General features: G+C 39.7%; 1 protein-coding gene across 1 annotated transcript in view; it reads left to right on the top strand.

Annotated features, from left to right (window-relative positions):
* Positions 1–17,725, top strand: part of PRKG1 (protein kinase cGMP-dependent 1) — a 304,417-nt gene that overhangs the window by 166,404 nt on the left and 120,288 nt on the right. The window lies entirely within an intron of this gene.

Here is a 17,725-nt window from a genome sequence, read left to right as displayed (position 1 = left end):
AGAGAGGTAACCAACAGCTTTGTGTTCAACTGATGTCAGTGAAGATTACAGTGAAGATTACAGTGCATAAGGGTTGGTGCTTGCGCAGGTATACCGCATCTCTGTTGACAGCTTGGCTGTTTCTGCCAAGGCAGAGTTTGAGAAGGACCTGAAGAAATATGTCTATTGCATCAAAACAGAATCATAGAGTCATTTGAATTGGAAGGGACCTTTAAAGGATATCTCATCAAAGTTTTTGACTGGGGAAAGTTGTGTGTTTGGGGGTACTGCTGTGTTTGGCTTTCTCATAGTCTAGTTTAGTGTTTCTACTTCTTACATCATCTTTCTGCCTCCTCTTTTTCACCTGATTTATTTTCTTGCACCTTTGACTCCAATTAACGAGTACACTTTTGGCTTTGAAATAGTAGCAAAAGTTTACTGCAATTCAGATTGCAGATAAACTGATCAAAAACCAAATTAAAACACTATTTAAATATTGACTGTTAAATAAATGTAGCCATGACTTTTGTTTTCAGTATCCTTGGTGGGAAAAAGAGAAGGCTGTTGCTTAGGCCTAATCAGTTAACAAGCTGACCTTCAATTTCAAGGTTAGATACTTACCAAGGCAAAATACCATCACAAGAGCTAACACTTCATATGATGACCACCATTTGTAGGAAAAATAGGTCAGACAGGATCAGATTTATTACCATAGCAACTGCCTAATTGCTGGTGGAGAGACTAACTTGATGCCTAAGTGTACCATTAGTGAAACATTAGTTTCACTGCTAGGTCTGAAAGAGGCGTATTTTTCCAATGACCTGATGGGCACTAAAATCAGGAAAACAGCAGTTACCTTTCTGGTACTCTGTGTGATCCTATTTAGGTTCTTTTTGTGTTTCTGCACACTGGAGATTGTGGTTTATATATGAGAGCTTTCTACTGGAGGGTTTATGAGGATTTCCTTCTCCTGACAGTGTTAACACCACTGTAGCTTTGCGGAAGTGCCAGGCTGCAGTTATTTGCAGCCATCCCGACATAGCAGTGAGAGGCAGTTGGGTTATTCCTATTCTGAGGTCCAGCTCCAATGAAGAAGCCATGTCACAATAGGAAATGTCAGCATCAAACTGATGCACTTGAAGAGGTCGCAGTGGTAACACAGCCAGCGTATACTTAATTTCTAGCCTTTTATTTATATTGTCTACAGTGAATTGACAAGATAAAACTCTTAAACTAGCAGTCTGTGCAAGAAAGAGGTTGAGGCTTCAAAATCTCTACTTAGCTGCCATGGGAAGATCTTTACATCTACTCCCAGCACTTGCAAATTTGGAACAGATTGCCTGGGTTGAAAGATTTGTAGCTTGATTCAAAGCATGGGAAGTTAACGTGTCATGGCTGGAGAATAGTGTAAATTTGGGATAGTACTGCAGGAGTTATGCCCAGCAGAGTAATGTGGTACTTACATGGTGTTAATTCTTTTAAGAAGTAAAAGGTCATTGGAAAGAAGTGACACCAATGGCACTTTTGTCTACCAGCCCCAACTGAGATAGTGAGCCTCCTCTAATAGAGGACCATGGCAGATTGGAATTCCTTCAGTGATTAATGGGTGTCAAAGTATACATTTCTTCAAGCAAAAATGAAGTAACATTCGCTGGCTCTTAGGAGCTTTGAGATAAAATGAATTATTGCTTTCTCTGTAAATTGGAGCCATACATGTATGAACCTAAAGTGCGTGAATTGGAGTAGATCCTTCTGAGGGGTGATTTTAGTCTTTGTTAATAATCTAAACGAAGCAGTTGCTGGCTGCAAATAAACTGTGTTGCTGAATGCAAAATAAACTGCTCTGAGATTAAAAATAGGGACAGGGTCTTTGAATTCATCTTGTCACAATGCATAACCCAGGAGCACATCGTGTACGCTGAGCAGTATTAGAGTTTAAAGGCCAAATTAAGTAAAGAACTGGGCATGCTTCCAAAAGAATAGCTCATTAAACTTCAACCCTCTGTTGGGCTGTCTGTTAGGAAGTGTGCAGGAAGGCCACCCTTTGATACTTTTTGGCAGGGAATAGCGCATCTAATTTTGGATTTGACATTAGAAGAAGATGTAGCTTCCAGAAGAGACACCAGAGCATGATGCACTGGAGATGAAGCCTGAGCAGAGAGAAAACTGCTAGTTTGGTATTTGGGTGCAATTAGGGGTGTGAGTGAAATATTGTGGTAATATTGCATTATATTCATGGGAAAATAACAGTAATTCATATGGGAAATAGATACTTTCTGTAGTTACAATTCTATAAAGTGTCCAGTATGGAGGATGCTTTGTGTGTTACGCTAGTGCAGTCTGTATTTATCCACTTTTATATCCTATATACTACAGTACTAATTTCTCTTACTCACAAGTTATTTCTACAGGTAGGCAAGATTGTCAGTGGCTATTTTGGCAGGCAAAAGAAGCAAACTGACTTCAGCAAGTACTTGAAATACACTTCACGTTGTCCTCCGAAATCCAGGAAGAAAACTAACTCCAGTGTGGTGTTAGAAAGTAGCATTACTTTATTTCTTACGATACATCAAATCAAGTGTGTGCCTTCAGAGTTCAAGTTCTACATTTATACAGTTAAGACATATGTATGCAGTACATTGGCATACATATTCATCCTTTTCCAAGAATTTACTACTCTATACTAATGTTTCTCTGTGCGTGCACAGTAATGGCCCCGGTGGTATTTGACCACTTATTTTATCCCCATTTTTTCCATCATAAGCTTCATCAGTGATGAGTTGAACTTGGAGCAAAGCAAATATTCCAGGCTTCTCTTTAATTAAATATCTCTGTCTTTGACATTAACTTCTACTGGCTTTTGCTATGTAGTGGCCCTTTAATTCTGTGGTTCTGAAGGAGGTAGCAGACTAGTAGGAGGTGAAGAGCAGTACTTTGGTATGAGTAGCACTTAAACCCATGACATTCTGGACTACCTTAGATTTTCTTCTTCCTGACCCTATTAAAACATTCACACAGGCATGGGATTTCACAGTTATCTCAGAGTATACTGTCATGCTCTTTTGATTTCTCACAGGTAATACTGTCTTTGGAAATTCCAATCTGATAGGCAATAGGATTTCTGGCCTGTGCATTAAGTCCTGATTTTCACCCAAGGCAATGGGTGACAGCAGAATGAGATTACCATCGTGTTCTGGACAAGGGTAATGGAGTATGATGAATGGCAGTGGCTCATAAAGCTTGCCCTACTACCTGGCCAGCAGCTGGGGATGTTTTCTGTATCCCTTCATGACTTACATGCTTCCAAACATCGCATCTGTGTCCTCTGTGTGCTTTTTCTCTCCTGTAACTTGGAACAAGATGAGCAATATGATGAAGGTGATTTTTATTCTCCCGTTTAAATAACCCATGGTATTACTTCAATCGTTTATCTTCAAAACTAAGAAAAAATATTTGTGAAGTCTGAAGCATAAATCAATAGCCTTTACAGGGAAGGAAATTCAAAGGGAATGTGTAGAATATGGTACTGATGCATCTTCTGTTGTTTTAGCCTAAGCCGATAGTGTTATGAGAAAGTAAGGCATTTTTAGCCTGTGACCATAGGATGCTACTTTTTTGGAGGGTCACTGTAACATAAAGTGTGTGGAATCTGCAGTCTTGGATGTAGATTATCCCCCAACATACAAACACAGATGAAAAAAAGAGAATCAGGGAGTTCAGAAGTCATGTAGATAGAAAAGCGGTGGATGCTGAAGTGCAGCTGCCTTGGAGGGAGAAAAGTGTAATGCCAAAACTGTTTATAGCTGCAGGAGAAATATGGTGCTGATGCACATTTGAGTATTGGTGGTTAAAGAAATAATTTGAGATGGTCTGTTGTTCTGGGGGCAGCATATTGTGATAATATGACAATGGAAAGGTTATTTGCTCATCAAAATGTGAAGATGCTTTTCCAGCAGGAAAAGCCATTGAGGAAGATAAGTTCTCATTTGTATTGTGGTATACATGAAGGCTAACAAAGGCACTGCTTATGCAGTTCACAAAGCACATCTTCATTCAAGTCTCTGAGTACAACACATATTTTTTACCTGGTGATTGTTGTGTATTAGCAAAGTACAAAGCCTTTAACGTGATTAGAAATAGCTGTTCAGTTGTGTATTGCATTTATTATTTGTAATTATTGTGAGAACTAGCAATCTGCTTTACACATACAAATAGTAGATTCCCTTCAGAATGTTTTAACAAGATGAAGTATGAAGATACAGAAAGCATTGATCTATGGATAGGCAAATATAATTAGCAGAAAATAAATTATTATAGAAAGCATTTACAATGGTATATCTCATTCAGAAGCTTTTGTTCCACGTGATACCCTGCTGATTCAAATTAACTTGTTTGATCACTAAATCCCACAGATCACAGGGTTGGTAAAGTGGTTATTTTGTGCTCCTTGCCCCTAGTTTATAGCATCTCTCTTTGTACCACAATATTTATGAAAACATTCCCTACGTAATGAGAGCCAGCTTCCTAATGAAATTGCTCTTTTTGCACATATAAGGCTGGGAGTGCCTGGGATAGAGGGTTTTCTGGTGACCAGAGTTAGTGTTGGTTTGAACAAAACAAATATGGTTCCTATTCAGGAGCTTGCAGCGAAAGTGGCACAAGGTGTGAGTACAGGAGCTTCAGCAAATCAGAGTAAAATGGATTTCAGTCTTCTTTGAGTCAAAGGATATCAATTTGTATCTGATAGACTGAGTTCCTTCCTCATTCTTGAGCAGGCCTAACCCTGCTTCTCAGCATAATACTATAATCATGGGACAGTCAGAAACTTGCTTGGGGGCATTCCTTAATCTCTTCTGGTGAGATTCACAGAGAAGAGACACTCCAAAGAAGTGCAAGTATATACTGTGCTTGGTCTTGATCTCAGGAGTCTCTTGCTATGTGGCTATCAATTAAGGTATTTTTCCATGCATTTCCTCAGCAAAGGCTGAGAAAAGAATGTTTCCACGGCGTGAGCATTTTCCTGAGATCTTTCAATCAAAACTATATGGTAAAGTGTGGCAGCGCCTGAGAATAGTTATTGAATGGCCAAAATGGCATCACTAGGAGGTAATACAATTTTTTTTTTTTTCATTTGGAAGAGCAAATACACATCCTTGCTGAGTAATTTTTGGATGCCACATCCCTGGAGACATTTAAGATCAGTCTGGATGGGGCTCTGAGCACCTGATGGAGCTGTAAATGTCTCTGTTCCCTGCAGGGGGGTTGGACTCCATGGTGTTTAAGGGTCCCTTCCAACTCAAATGATTCTGTGATTCTAATTATTGAGTTTTAATCAAAATAATGCTTTGGGTTTGTTTTTCTTTTGAAATTATGGCTTTTATTTGTCATGTCTCTGAGGATCTGGAGAGATGGCTCCTGCTCCAGGAAGTGGTTTGGGTGGTTGGTTTTTTTTTCCCTTTAAAAGGTATCAACAGCATCTTGATGCTGTTACTTAAAGATAAGATCTCCTGTTAGCACAAATTCAGTGAGAAAATGATTACTCAGAATGAGGGTGAGAAGATGAAAGTGCAAAGTGGTGTCAAGCTGGGGATACAAGCTACCTCCAACAACCTTAACTGCTGCTGGAGCATGAGCTAAAATATTCTGCTAGCTTAAATCATTTCCAGCTCTGTATGTTTAAATAACTCTACAAAGTATTTTAGGAATAACAAGCTTTCAGCATCACAACAACATGGAGCATATAACATTCTCAGTACTGAAGAGCATCTGTATTCCTGGAGGCGTTTGCATTTGAATTAGGGCAGGCAGAGGAGGAAAACCCATCAGCTTGGATGTACTTTCTGGATGGCTCTCAGCCAGGCTCTGAAATACAATGTAGTGAAATAAGTGGGGTTTGATCCTGGGTTGCGGTAACCAAATTCAGTCGATTTTGACACTGGAAAAGGCCATACACAATATTTCACTGTTACAAAAAAGTAACCCATATGAGCAGAAGATGGATTTGACTTTCTATTTCTCATTTTTCAGAAGTGTCCCGGGAGTCTTGGGGTAATGGCTTGTGATGTGCTTCATTACCTGTTAATGTTGCTTCGTGCTGAGCAAGCAAAAAAAAGGGAGCGTTGAGCAGGGTCTGCAAAGAGGCATATCTCCTTGTTAGCTATAGGCAGATAAAAATTATGAAGGGAATTAAAAACATAATGATTAAGAGGCAGTTGCTTGAGGTTAAGCACCAGAAGAGTGCTCAAGTCAGCAAAAATAGTTGGATTTTATGAATGTATTTCCATTCCCAGTACACAGACTAGCTTGAAAGCTTTTGGTGATTTTAGTATAAATCCAGGTGTGGAAAAAAAGAGTTGAGCAAAAGCATATGGTTCTGCATTCTTATCAATACCAACAGGAATTACATTTTTGAAACAAAGTAAATTGGACTTACTGAAGTTACCAACAGGAGCATGTTTTCTTTGGTGACCAGAAAAGTTCAATAAATATTCCCATTTGAGTCTGGATCTGTTTAATGTTTTAACTTACAGCCTGAGACTAGCATTGTTTTCCTGTATCGTTTGCGCATTTGCAAATAGTAATGATCTTTTTATGTGTTTGTCCTCTACTTTCAAGGGATAAATTTTTAATGTGCAGACAGAAGGTGACAGTTTTATTGCTTCTATGAACATCAGGAATACATTCCAAATTCAATTATATACTGTCTCTGGAAATATCACAGAAGCATCTTGCCAATAAATACAATTCTTAGATTACTGAAGACTAAGGACAGTAATCACCAGACTGACTTGAAATGTGGGATTTGAGTGGAATATTGTTTTGGACTTCAAAAAATATAAGGTAATTTATATTGGGAAGGATTATTTACATTTCATATATCCACTGTTAAACCATCATAGTTCTAGAAAATGACTGAAGATTTTTTATAGCTCAAGACAAGAGAAGGAAGAGAATCTGCCCCAGCAGTTCACAGTGCAATTAGAAACATGTATTTTAACATGCATTTTATATATGGCTGCATGTATCTTTACTCCCATTAATATATCTGAAGTTGTCCTCAAGGTCTTCATTTAATTTCATTACAAGACTAATATACATATACTGTCTTTGCTATCACTAAAAAATGTATCATAACATTTTGGTCAAAAGTCTCAGAAACAAAGTTCTCTTTGCACTTGATGTAAATATGAGGTTTCAACAGGCACAAAGCTTCAGAAAGAAACTCCTCAGAGCCCTCTGTTCAATGGACAGCAAGCTGTGTGAGATGCAGTGGCTCAACACTGTCTTGATGGGGTCTTGGTTGTCTGAAGGACAGCAAAAAATGATGGTTTCCTTATCCATTAAGATTGGTTGCAGCTTCCACAGGCTGATGTATCCACAGTAAGGTACCCCTTCTCCATAGCAATTAGGTTAATTATTGTATATCCCATGGGTCTTCCCAGTATTTTTCTTTCTTTAGTATATGGGAATAAGACACAGCATTGCTGGGCTGTCTCAACCTTGGAAGTGGAGCCTCTCATTGTTTGTGTACTGTTGTTATAACCAACAGTAGCTGAGGGTTTTTTTGGAGGTTATCTGGGAGTACCTGACTGTCTTGTTTTAACTCAGTGCATGTGTGCTTGCTCTGATATTGTGGTTGTGATCTGCATGCCTGTTCCAAAAATGAGTTATTGAATAGTTGGGCTTTAAAAGGGCATTTTGATGATGTTAATCACCTGAGAGGAGTAAATTGCCTCATCTGCAAACTTGAGGAATGATCATCAGCGAAGCAGAAATGACAGCGAACAAGTAATAGATTTATGGAAAGTGCTTTCAACGGCCATTGCTCACTTATTTTGACTATCTTTTGATACCTATCAATGAGTCAGATTTTAATTAATCTAAAGTGTTCCCTTCTAAAAATATGTAATGGCACTTTTAATCAAGATGCCACGTGGCCTTCAGTAAATCAAAGTAAACCAGCCAATTTGCCATTGTCTGCCAGAGCCATAATCTTATCCTGACAACCTGCTTTCCATGAGAAAAACTCACAGGTTATTTCCTTGCATCTTATCAATTGTTCTCTGAGAAAAGAGAACACCCACCTTGCTGCAGCCTCCTGTCAGGTAGTTGTAGAGAGCAGCAAAATCTCCCCTCAGCTTCCTCTTCTGCAGACTGAACAAACTCAGTTCCCTCAGCTGCTCTTCATGTGTCTTGTTTTCTAGTCTCTCTCTTCTTCTCTGCATGTCCTCAAGCAACGTGCTATCTCTCCTGTAGTGGGAGCCCAAAATGCAGCTCAGTACTTGAGGTGTGATCTCACCAGTGCTGCATGCAGGTGGACAGCCATTTCCCAAGCTTTGCTGGTCACGCTACTTCTGATGCAGAAGTCCCTTGGTCTTCTTTGGCACACTGCTGACTCACATTAGCTTGCCATTGACCAGCATACCCAAGTCATTTTCTTTCAGGCACCTTTCCAGCTGTTCTTCCTGGGGCCTGTATTACTGCTTGGGGTTGTTATCACCCAAGTACAGCACCCAATACCAATCCTGCTGAATGCCATACAGCTGGATGTGACCCACCTATCCAAATCCATCCAGATCCCTCGGCAGGTCCTTCTTTCCCTCAGGCAATCCCATCCAGCTTGGAGTCATCTGCAAAGTTAGTGAGGAGGCAGTTGATCTCCTCTCATCAAGATAATTGATCAAAACATGGAACAAAACCAGCCCAAATATTGAGCCCTGTACATCACCGCTTGTGATTGGCTACCAAATGGATTTAACTTTTTTTACAGTGATGCTTTGGGCCTGGCCATACAGCCAGTTTTTTACTGAGCAAATGGTAATTAATCCAAAGCGTTGAGAATACTGTGAGAAAGAGTATTTACTAAGATGCCTTACCAAAATCCAGGTAAACATATCCACAGCCTTTCCCTTATCTTCTAAGTGGGTCATCTTGTCATAGAGAGAGCTCAGACTGGTAACACTGAGATTCATTTTTGGCATACAGAAGCATTTATGTAGACTGCTGATATTTCATATGTTGAATAGCAATTAATTAAACAAATTGATAGAAGCTAGTGAAGCTTTCATGCTACAGTAGGAAAAAAATAATGGAAAAATAAGATGCACCCGATAGAGAGCAAAGTTACACATCTGTTGCCATTCAAGTGGAGAAAGACAAATTGAGCTTTCAGAAAGCCACAATGCAGCTGAACAGATCCAACATGTGTTGGTACAATAACAACCAGTAATTACCCAAGAGTTTTCCCTCAAGTACAAGAGTGGCCATTACACGGGTCAACTGAACCACAGTCCGTCTGTCTCATTGACTGCCAATAAATTTCCCCCATTCTCCAAACCATTCTGCAATGGAAGTACATTGCAGATGCACCCATCAGGCTGGATCCGTGCTCTCTCTGCCGTTCATCCAAACCCAAGTCGTGTTTTGGCTCCAGTTTGAGAGTTATGTCAGATGGAGTCCATGCTCCCGCTTTAGGATGAGCCCAAGTGTGGGGCTGCACCTGATCTTAAGAGAGAGAGATCTCAAAAAATCTTGGAGCCAATGATAGGGTTACTACATCTAGATGTCTTTGAGCAACTACAGAGGAAGTGATAAATAGTGATTGTTTGACAGCAATTAATAGAGTCGTATTTAACAGTTAAAATAATCTTCCCAGCATGTTTCTTGTTGTTGTCAATTATTTTTTTTTCCTAAGCTGGTTGTATTTCTTGCCTGTTTGCAATATTCTCAAGGTTATTTTCTTAAACAATTGACTTTTCAAATCTTATTTTGCATCTGCCAGTCTTATTTGATTATTTCTCCAATACAATCTAAGCCACTTGAAAATCCTCGACATTTAATTTGTTTTCAGCTGCGATTCATTTTTAGTGCAAAAAAAAAAATAAAAAAAATGGCTATTGAGGTTTATTGTACGTAGTAAATTTTGACTCCTGCGATGCAAGGATTTTACTGATGGGAGAAGAAAGTCAACATAATAAAACTCAAAGATTAAATTATTCTTCCATTTTCTTGAATTTGATAACATGACTGAAACTTATCCCGGAGAAAGACAGGTGTACCGTTTACAGCTTTAGAGGCATTTTAATGATGCTTGGTCTGCTAAGTTTCCTGAAACATACAGTAGTATCATGTATTTCAATCAGGTCCAAACTCTACTCAGCCGAGCATCTATAAAAAGGCATCCAGAGATAACAGAGTTCTACAAAAAGATGAAGAGCAACAGCAGCAGCTGTTCCAAGAGTATGAATAAAAGCCATTAGAAATCAGGAATTAAGATGACCCACCATCTGTTAGCCTTCAGAGGTTCACAAAGGATGAATGTCCCAAATTACACCCCCAAATCAATAATGCGTGTGCCATCCTTACTGCTGTGACCAGCAAATGTGTACACTGATGAAAGAATGATTTTTCTTAAAATAGGAAGGGATTTGCTGGCATTATATTTTTGCCTCAGGCAAAACTTGAAGTCAGTGTTCTTTTGTCTCCAACTGAGTAGTAATTCAACTCTGTTCTGTGGTTGTACAGGTTAGAAATTAGGAATAAGTGGGTTTTTGCCCTTTAATGTGCTGGGTTAGAGGCTGTCTTTCATACTTGCTGAAATACTTGGGGTTTGCCACAATAGCAAACAATGACTGTAGCAAGGTCTGAAAAGCCTCTGTCAAACACTCCAAGATTATATGACATAATTCTGTTCTCTTATTTACATGCAAGCCTAGTTGCTGTAGGTCTGCACCATGAAGAGGACTGAGCTGTTTCTGGATTCCACTGCCTTTTTCATAACTTGTTTCTCTGTAGAGGAGGTAACTAAGTCAGTTCCTGGACTATTTTTGATGATGATCTACTGATCAAAAATGCTTTTGTTTGGATTTGTCCCCCTGTGAATCACCTAAGATGCATTGATCCAGACTGAGAAGTTCAAAATTGCCCCTAGTTAGTTCTGCTTTTTACTGCATCTAGCAATTGATGGTGTGGCCAGACACAGTGGATTGCCTTTGTACAACAAAGCTTTGGTAGTAAAGGCTGCAGGGCTGGCTTCTGTGAGCCTAGAGCTGCCCCGTGTCAGATGGGAAAAGACCTCTAAGGTGATCTAGTCCAACCATCCACCTACCTCCAGTATTGTCTACTAAACCATGCCCCTAAGTACTATCTGTCTCCACTCTTTCCTTAAACACCTCCAGGAATGATAATTTCATCACTTCCCTGGGCAACCTGTTCCAGTGCCTGACCGCTCTCATCCTATCTCTGCTACCTGCGAGAGGAGACCAACCCCCACATCACCACAGTCTCCTTACAGGTAGTGATAAAAAGCGATGAAGTCTCACCTGAGCTTCCTCTGCTCCAGACTGAACAACCCCATCTCCCTGAGCTGCTCCCCATAAGACTTGTGCTTCAGACAGCTTCGTTGCCCTTCTCCACACATGCTCCAAGGACTCTATGTCCTTGTAGTGAGGGGCTTGACACCAAACACAGTGTTCAAGGTACAGTCTGACCAGAGTTATCCCATATAATTGATTTCCTCCAGTGCAGAAACTCTTTCGGCTCTTTCTGTAGTAATTATTAACAAAAAAAACAACAACAAAAAAGCCAAACAAGAATGAAAATGTTTAGGTATTTTAATGTCTGCTGTATGAATCACAGAGGTTTGTGAATCACAACAGCTATGTCAGGAAGTACCAGTTTCTTTGGAATACTGCTGTACAGTCCCAACTTTCAGATCCCTTTGGTTTGGTGGGTGTTGAAATGCCCACCCAATCTTTCAGCAGGTGTTAAGTTGCATGGGAGAATGTAAAATGCTTGTGATTCTGATGATCTTAAAAACATTTACTGGATGTGCTGTTCTATTTCTAGCATATGTGTAATTTTGAAGGCAGAAAACAATAATAATCTTTTTAATATGTTGGTTTAATGGTGCTGGATAAAAGGAGGTGGGTGAGATGCAGCATTAGAACAGTGTAGCAGCAGCGAATGTTGCATAACAGAGTCTGTGATTTGGAAATAGTATTGTCAGCGTCATCATGAAAGATATATTATTATGACAATTAGCTGTCAAGTGCAGTTGACATCTGTTCGAAACCAAATGTTTGGCTTAAATTGTTTTTGAAGATGTTGTAAATATCCAATTTGGAGAAATGTGACAAAATGAACTGTGCGCGCAAATATAACTTCTTGCTTCTTTAGGCTCTACAGTGCAAAGTTGTCTTCAAAATATTAATTGGTGTTTGAGAATCTCTTTTGAGACGATAGCACAAGAGTCATTAGCAGACATCTTTAATTTTCTAGTCATTGTGTTTGCATCTTGGGTGGAATGCTGGTTATCATGATACAGTCTACATCCACATCCTTTTCTGATCCTTTGTCTGCCCCACAGGCATTCAGTGCAGGGAAACTTCTGTTTTTTCTTCATTATGTCAGTGGAACAGTTCAACCACTGGCATCATCATTATCATTTCAGCATATGATGGTGTACATATATACATACCATTAACAATGACCAGTCCCCAGTGCATCAAAGGGATCCCAGCAGGGGAGACCCCGGTCATAACAATGGAGCTGGCTCTAAATGAGAAACCAGTCTCAGAAGAGACCAACATTAAAGGGGTCTAGGGAACCGATCCCAGGACTGGGCCCACAGAGAGGGTCAAAGTGGTAGGTGGAGGTGAAACGCACTGCAGAGTCAGAACAGTGTTCCAGTGAAGATTTGGACAAGTGAGAAGTAGTACTAGAGAGAAAAGCACATACACATGCTGCTGAGAGAAGCACCGTTTTATGGCAAAAAGCAGGCTCTTTAATACCACTGAGACATAGATGGGTGTAGAACACCATCACTTCTGTAACCAGTTGGTGAGAAGTCCAACAGAGAATGGTGCTTCTTCTTTTCCTTTATCTTCTTCAAACACATCTGCCTCAATTCCCAATTTCTGAGGCAGTAAGTCATTCCCTAGTCTCGTGTTTTGTCTTTAGCAATGGTATCTTTGGGATATCTCTGGATCTCCGTTGTCCGTGGCTGCCAGCCATGTTACCAGGAAGCCATTTCCCCCTGGCAGTGCTTGGCAACCATTTTGTGTCAATGCTTTCTCACTGTGGTCCAATTAACTGCCATCAGTGCTCCCAGCTAAAATAAATCATTTTATTTACTACAAACACCTCTAAGGAGTTTATTTACCAGAATAAGTTCTATGTTTTGGGTGGCAGAGATTTAAAACTGTAGCTTTGACACATTCACCTTGGGACGACCAATTGCAGATGCTTCTAATGCCTTTGTAGGCTGAGCATAGTGAACAGCTCATCTGCAGCAAATGTAGAACAGATTTATTCACTGAAGTTGTGTTATTTGCACCGATTTCAAGGCCAAACATAAGTGTAATTAAATGCAAGTGTGAGTGAATGTCGTTTTCCATTTCCCTGACTTTTTTTCCACTAATAGTCCTTAAGATAAGCAAAATGTGCAGGAAATTGCTTCAGAAAAGCTAGCCTTGACTTACCTATTACTTCTTTAATAGGTAAATACTGTGTTTCTAGAGAGGTAAATAAGCATTTTCTGAACTTATTATGTGCCTCATCCTTCCTACTCCATTCCATGTAGTGGAAAGAAAGTTTTTCCTCCAAGGAATACTCATTATCTGATGGAAAAAAGAAATTGTATTTTTATGAAGCAGTTTGTTATACTTGAACAAAATGTCATATTACAGAACACAGAATCAAACCTTTCTTGGTATTACTGTTGTCTTCCTTGTTAGCTTAAGTTAGGGTTTATTCCTTTAACAGCCTTTTTTTTTCAGCTATACATGTCTGTTGATGGCTCTGGATGGCTGCCTGTTATAGAACATTTCTAGCTTTAGTTGTTGAAAACATTGTTTTATGTGAAAATCCTAAATGAAGAGGTAGCTTCTATTAGGTAAGATTTATCCTCTGTTCTTTCAGAGAGGAGAGGCAGTGCTTTAGGGGCATCTCAAATGTGGTAAAGCAAGAGCAAAAACATTTAGCATTTTTCAACTTTCATTCCAGCTGGGTGCAATAGGAGTTTCAGGGAACGCAGACAGACTTCATTCCTTGTTACTGATTTATTTTGATTTTTAAACTATGCTTACCCATCTGGCCTAAGGCAGAGAAAAGTGACAACAACTGCATTTGTTACAGTGCCAACCAGTAATAAAAGATAAGGGCTTTGTTTCTCCGTTAACCCATAAGGGCGAAGCTAGATGAAGACTTCTAATGAACACCCTTTAAAAGTTGAGGAAACACGTCTTGAAATGCATTTAGAAAGTGAATAACTGCCTTTGTGTTGGGCTGAATACAAAAGACAGCCAAGGACCCTGCACCATTTTCATGCATGTCAGAAAACAGATGTGCTGTCAGAGTGTTGGCATCTGTGCCAGGGAGTGTTTCTTGGGATAGAATCAGCCCCTTGGATTATAGCCAGGAGAATTTGGAAGCCCTTGCTAGCTTAGTACTGGGGTAGTCCCCTGGGATGAATGAAAAGTTACGCAGTCACCTACTTCATGTACTTCCCTGCAGATTGTGGCTGTTGCTAACGGGGAATGTTGCTTGCGTCTAAGTCAGAGGCTACAGATCACTGGGGATCAAGACAAGACCTGAACCTCCTTCTACCCCCTTTCAAACTGGGAATGTTTTTGCTTTTGTGTTTGGACAGAGATTCCTCATGGACATTTTTGTGCACTTATTTTTCCCTGTTTTGGCATCCTCTGTTTAACATGTTGAGCTCCCTGTTAGCTTCCAGAGCCAGCAGGAAAGCTGCTCTGCAGTTCCTACTGACAGCAAGCAATTCCCCACAGTGCCCTCACGAGGTCTATGGATTGTCATCAAGTACAAAACATTCCACAGCTGAATACCATGAGATATAGCTAACACAAAGTTACCTCATTGCCAGCTTGAGAAGCTCTTCCACCAATGCAGCTAGTTCAGTTCTGTTTTGTAGTCAAAGGAAAGTCTAGCAGAGCTTAGGACTGGAAGCAGTAAAGCATTGAGCTGTTTGTAGATTGATTTAAAAACATGAAAGTTTATTGCCATTTGCTGTAAAACTCAATTTGTTTATGCAGACTTGAGCCATGAAGCCACTAACCAAGGAGAAACCCCTGGGTAGGGATCTGGTTATCCTCATTGTGTTCTGAAAAGTAGCGCTGTAGGATGGCTGCTCTTCGTCTGGGTTTTGGACTGTATTTTTGCAGATGGAGCATATAAAATAGTAGCAGAATGGACAGTGGTTCCATTAGTAGGATGGAATCATACTAATGAGTAGTTAGAAACATTTCTGAGTACCCATGTCACTATAGAAAACTTTGAGGAGTAGGGGGAGCCTGGAGCTGAGTAGAACTTCAGTGTCTTTATTCTTTACCCAGATTTATGTCATTAATCTCATCATGTGGCAGAGGTTTTTGTGGTTGTGATTTTAAACTATTACTGCTATGGGCATTAGGTGTGGTGCTGATCACCAACAAGCTCTTTGCATCACAGGGGAATTTGTAGCAGATCTTGAGCATCTTCTGCACTGAAACAACCATTTCCCCACCCTCCCCCCCAAAATATGTATAAAGGATTAGGCAGCAGAAGGAGAGAAGCAGAGAAGGCCCTGCTCACCTTCTGTCTGACCTAAGAGTGCCCAGGGTGTTCAGCCAAGATGAAGAAGAAGGGATGCTGATTCATGCCTCTGCCTGAATTGGGTCTGAATGTACATCTTTGCCTTTCAGTAACATATTCAGTGCAGGTGGAACAATTGCTCTTCAATATTGGGAATACAAGGCAGCTGGAGGAAGTCCCTGGGCCAGGGTTTTCAGACTTGTGGCAAACACAGCTTGAGGGAAAGGCTACACAAGTTGCTGGCAGCCAGTCTGTGGAAGATGTGGTTGTTTCACTATGTAGGTGATGGTTATGAAGAGAACATCACCTGGATGTTTTAAACCCTTCATTATTGAAGTTTTTTTATGGACTGGAGTTAAAAACACTTCATAGGCGAAGTTTGGGTTTGCTTAATACAGCTTTTTTAGTCATGGACACAGGATAAATCATTTTGTAATGAAACTGAGCCATGTTTACTGTGATTTCTTCCATCATAAATAATGGATACATCTGAACTGAAATGCTGGATGTTCTGTTTCCAGACTGAAGTTTCACAGCACAGTAGAAAACAGAATGTAACTCTGCTTTCTTGTTGCTGTGCTACAAAATCTTTAAAGATTTCTTTTCTTTGGTGCCTTCTGCTCCTGTTTGCTTTTCCAGTATGTGTTTTTCACTCTGCAGCAGTGTGCTACTCAGATGTCTTCTACTAAGCTCAGGCTTTATTTTCCTGTGAGTGCAGGTACCTGTAAGTGGAAGTACTTTTCAAAGTATCAATCCTCATAGGCAGACCTTAAAATGCTATGGGCAGATTTTGGAAGGAGATAAGGATCTAATTTAGGATTCTGCTTAATGTTGTCATGAGGGAAATAGGAGTATATCTTATTTAAATTGGAAAATAAAGTATACTGTGGTATGGACTGTCAGTACTGTGTTATATTATTCAGCACTTTTCCTGGCAATTAGGCAATTTTTCTGGTTTATTGAATATCCTGAGATTTCCATAAGATGACTTATAATTCATTCAGAGATTTCCTGCTGTTGCCATGTGTTTTTGCATGTTTGGGCTATAATGAATGTGTTCTACCCTTCTAAAACCCAACATGTTTGCGATGCAGTTTAGGAATGCTCTGTTAGGACAACAATAGAACTTGCCTGAATGTCTTTGAGTGTTATCTTCTCCTATTAGTTTACTACTTATTTGAGAATGCAAATGTTGGTGGAATGAGCTTTTGTTATATACTTAGGCCTGGGGATCACATATTGTCTTTATTTGTTTTGTGGTCTTGTTGCATTGTGGAGCCACGTATTTCCATTGAAAAAGACTGCTTTCTAAGGAAGGAAAGAAAGTTGAGAGCCTGAATAATCACTTTTTTTTCCTGCATCAAGATGTTCAGATCTGTTTTTCTGTTAATATATATGTATTATGTGTATATATGTATACATATATAGTATGAGAGATGTTTTTGTTTTTAATAAATAGAAAGTCTGGAAATATGTTTTAATTCCAGCGCAATGTGGCATACAGTTAAGCTAATAAAAGCAATTTTTGCTTTAATTGTGCTTTCAAATTAAGTTCACTGAGCACTTCATGTGAAAAGGAAGGTTGGTCTCGGACAGAATGTTAATTGCTAGCATGTTCTCTGCAAAGTCTGCAGACCTCCCTTCCTTTGTATGGCTGTATTTCTTCTGGATGCACCAACAGCCACCAAATTGTGTATCTAGAAACTGCTTAGGGCTCATGGAACGTGGGTGGGGTGATTATCACCCAGGCAAAGGACAAGACTGGCTCTGCAGCATGTTCTGGGTTGCAAAAACCTTGTGAGTTTTGATTTTTTGGTTTCTAGTTCTGGAACTTATGGGAAATAATTTATATGCAGTTGTTTGATCAATGGTAAAATGTGAAACCTCACATGGAAGGAAAAATCTCATTTATTTAGGGTTTTATTTACTTCTCTGCAGGGATCTCCCTCCAGCGGCCCATTCCCTCCTAGCTTTGCACCTGATCATCAATGTTTCTGAGACTAGAGCAACACTCTAGGGATCTAAATTTAATATTAGGAGCATAATCTTATGCATATGCTTTGTAATGGAGCAAGATAAAGCAGCTCATGTTCCTGGATATAAAACTCAAAAGAGCTATAGCATCTCGGTGCTATGTTTGTGCTAATATCTC

This window comes from Coturnix japonica, chromosome 8 (assembly GCF_054131305.1).
Source record: "Coturnix japonica strain WE chromosome 8, WE-NBRP24, whole genome shotgun sequence".
In the NCBI taxonomy this organism is placed as follows: Eukaryota; Metazoa; Chordata; class Aves; order Galliformes; family Phasianidae; genus Coturnix; species Coturnix japonica.
The sequence above is the reverse complement of the archived record's forward strand: the minus strand, read 5'-3'. Positions and strand labels throughout refer to the sequence as shown.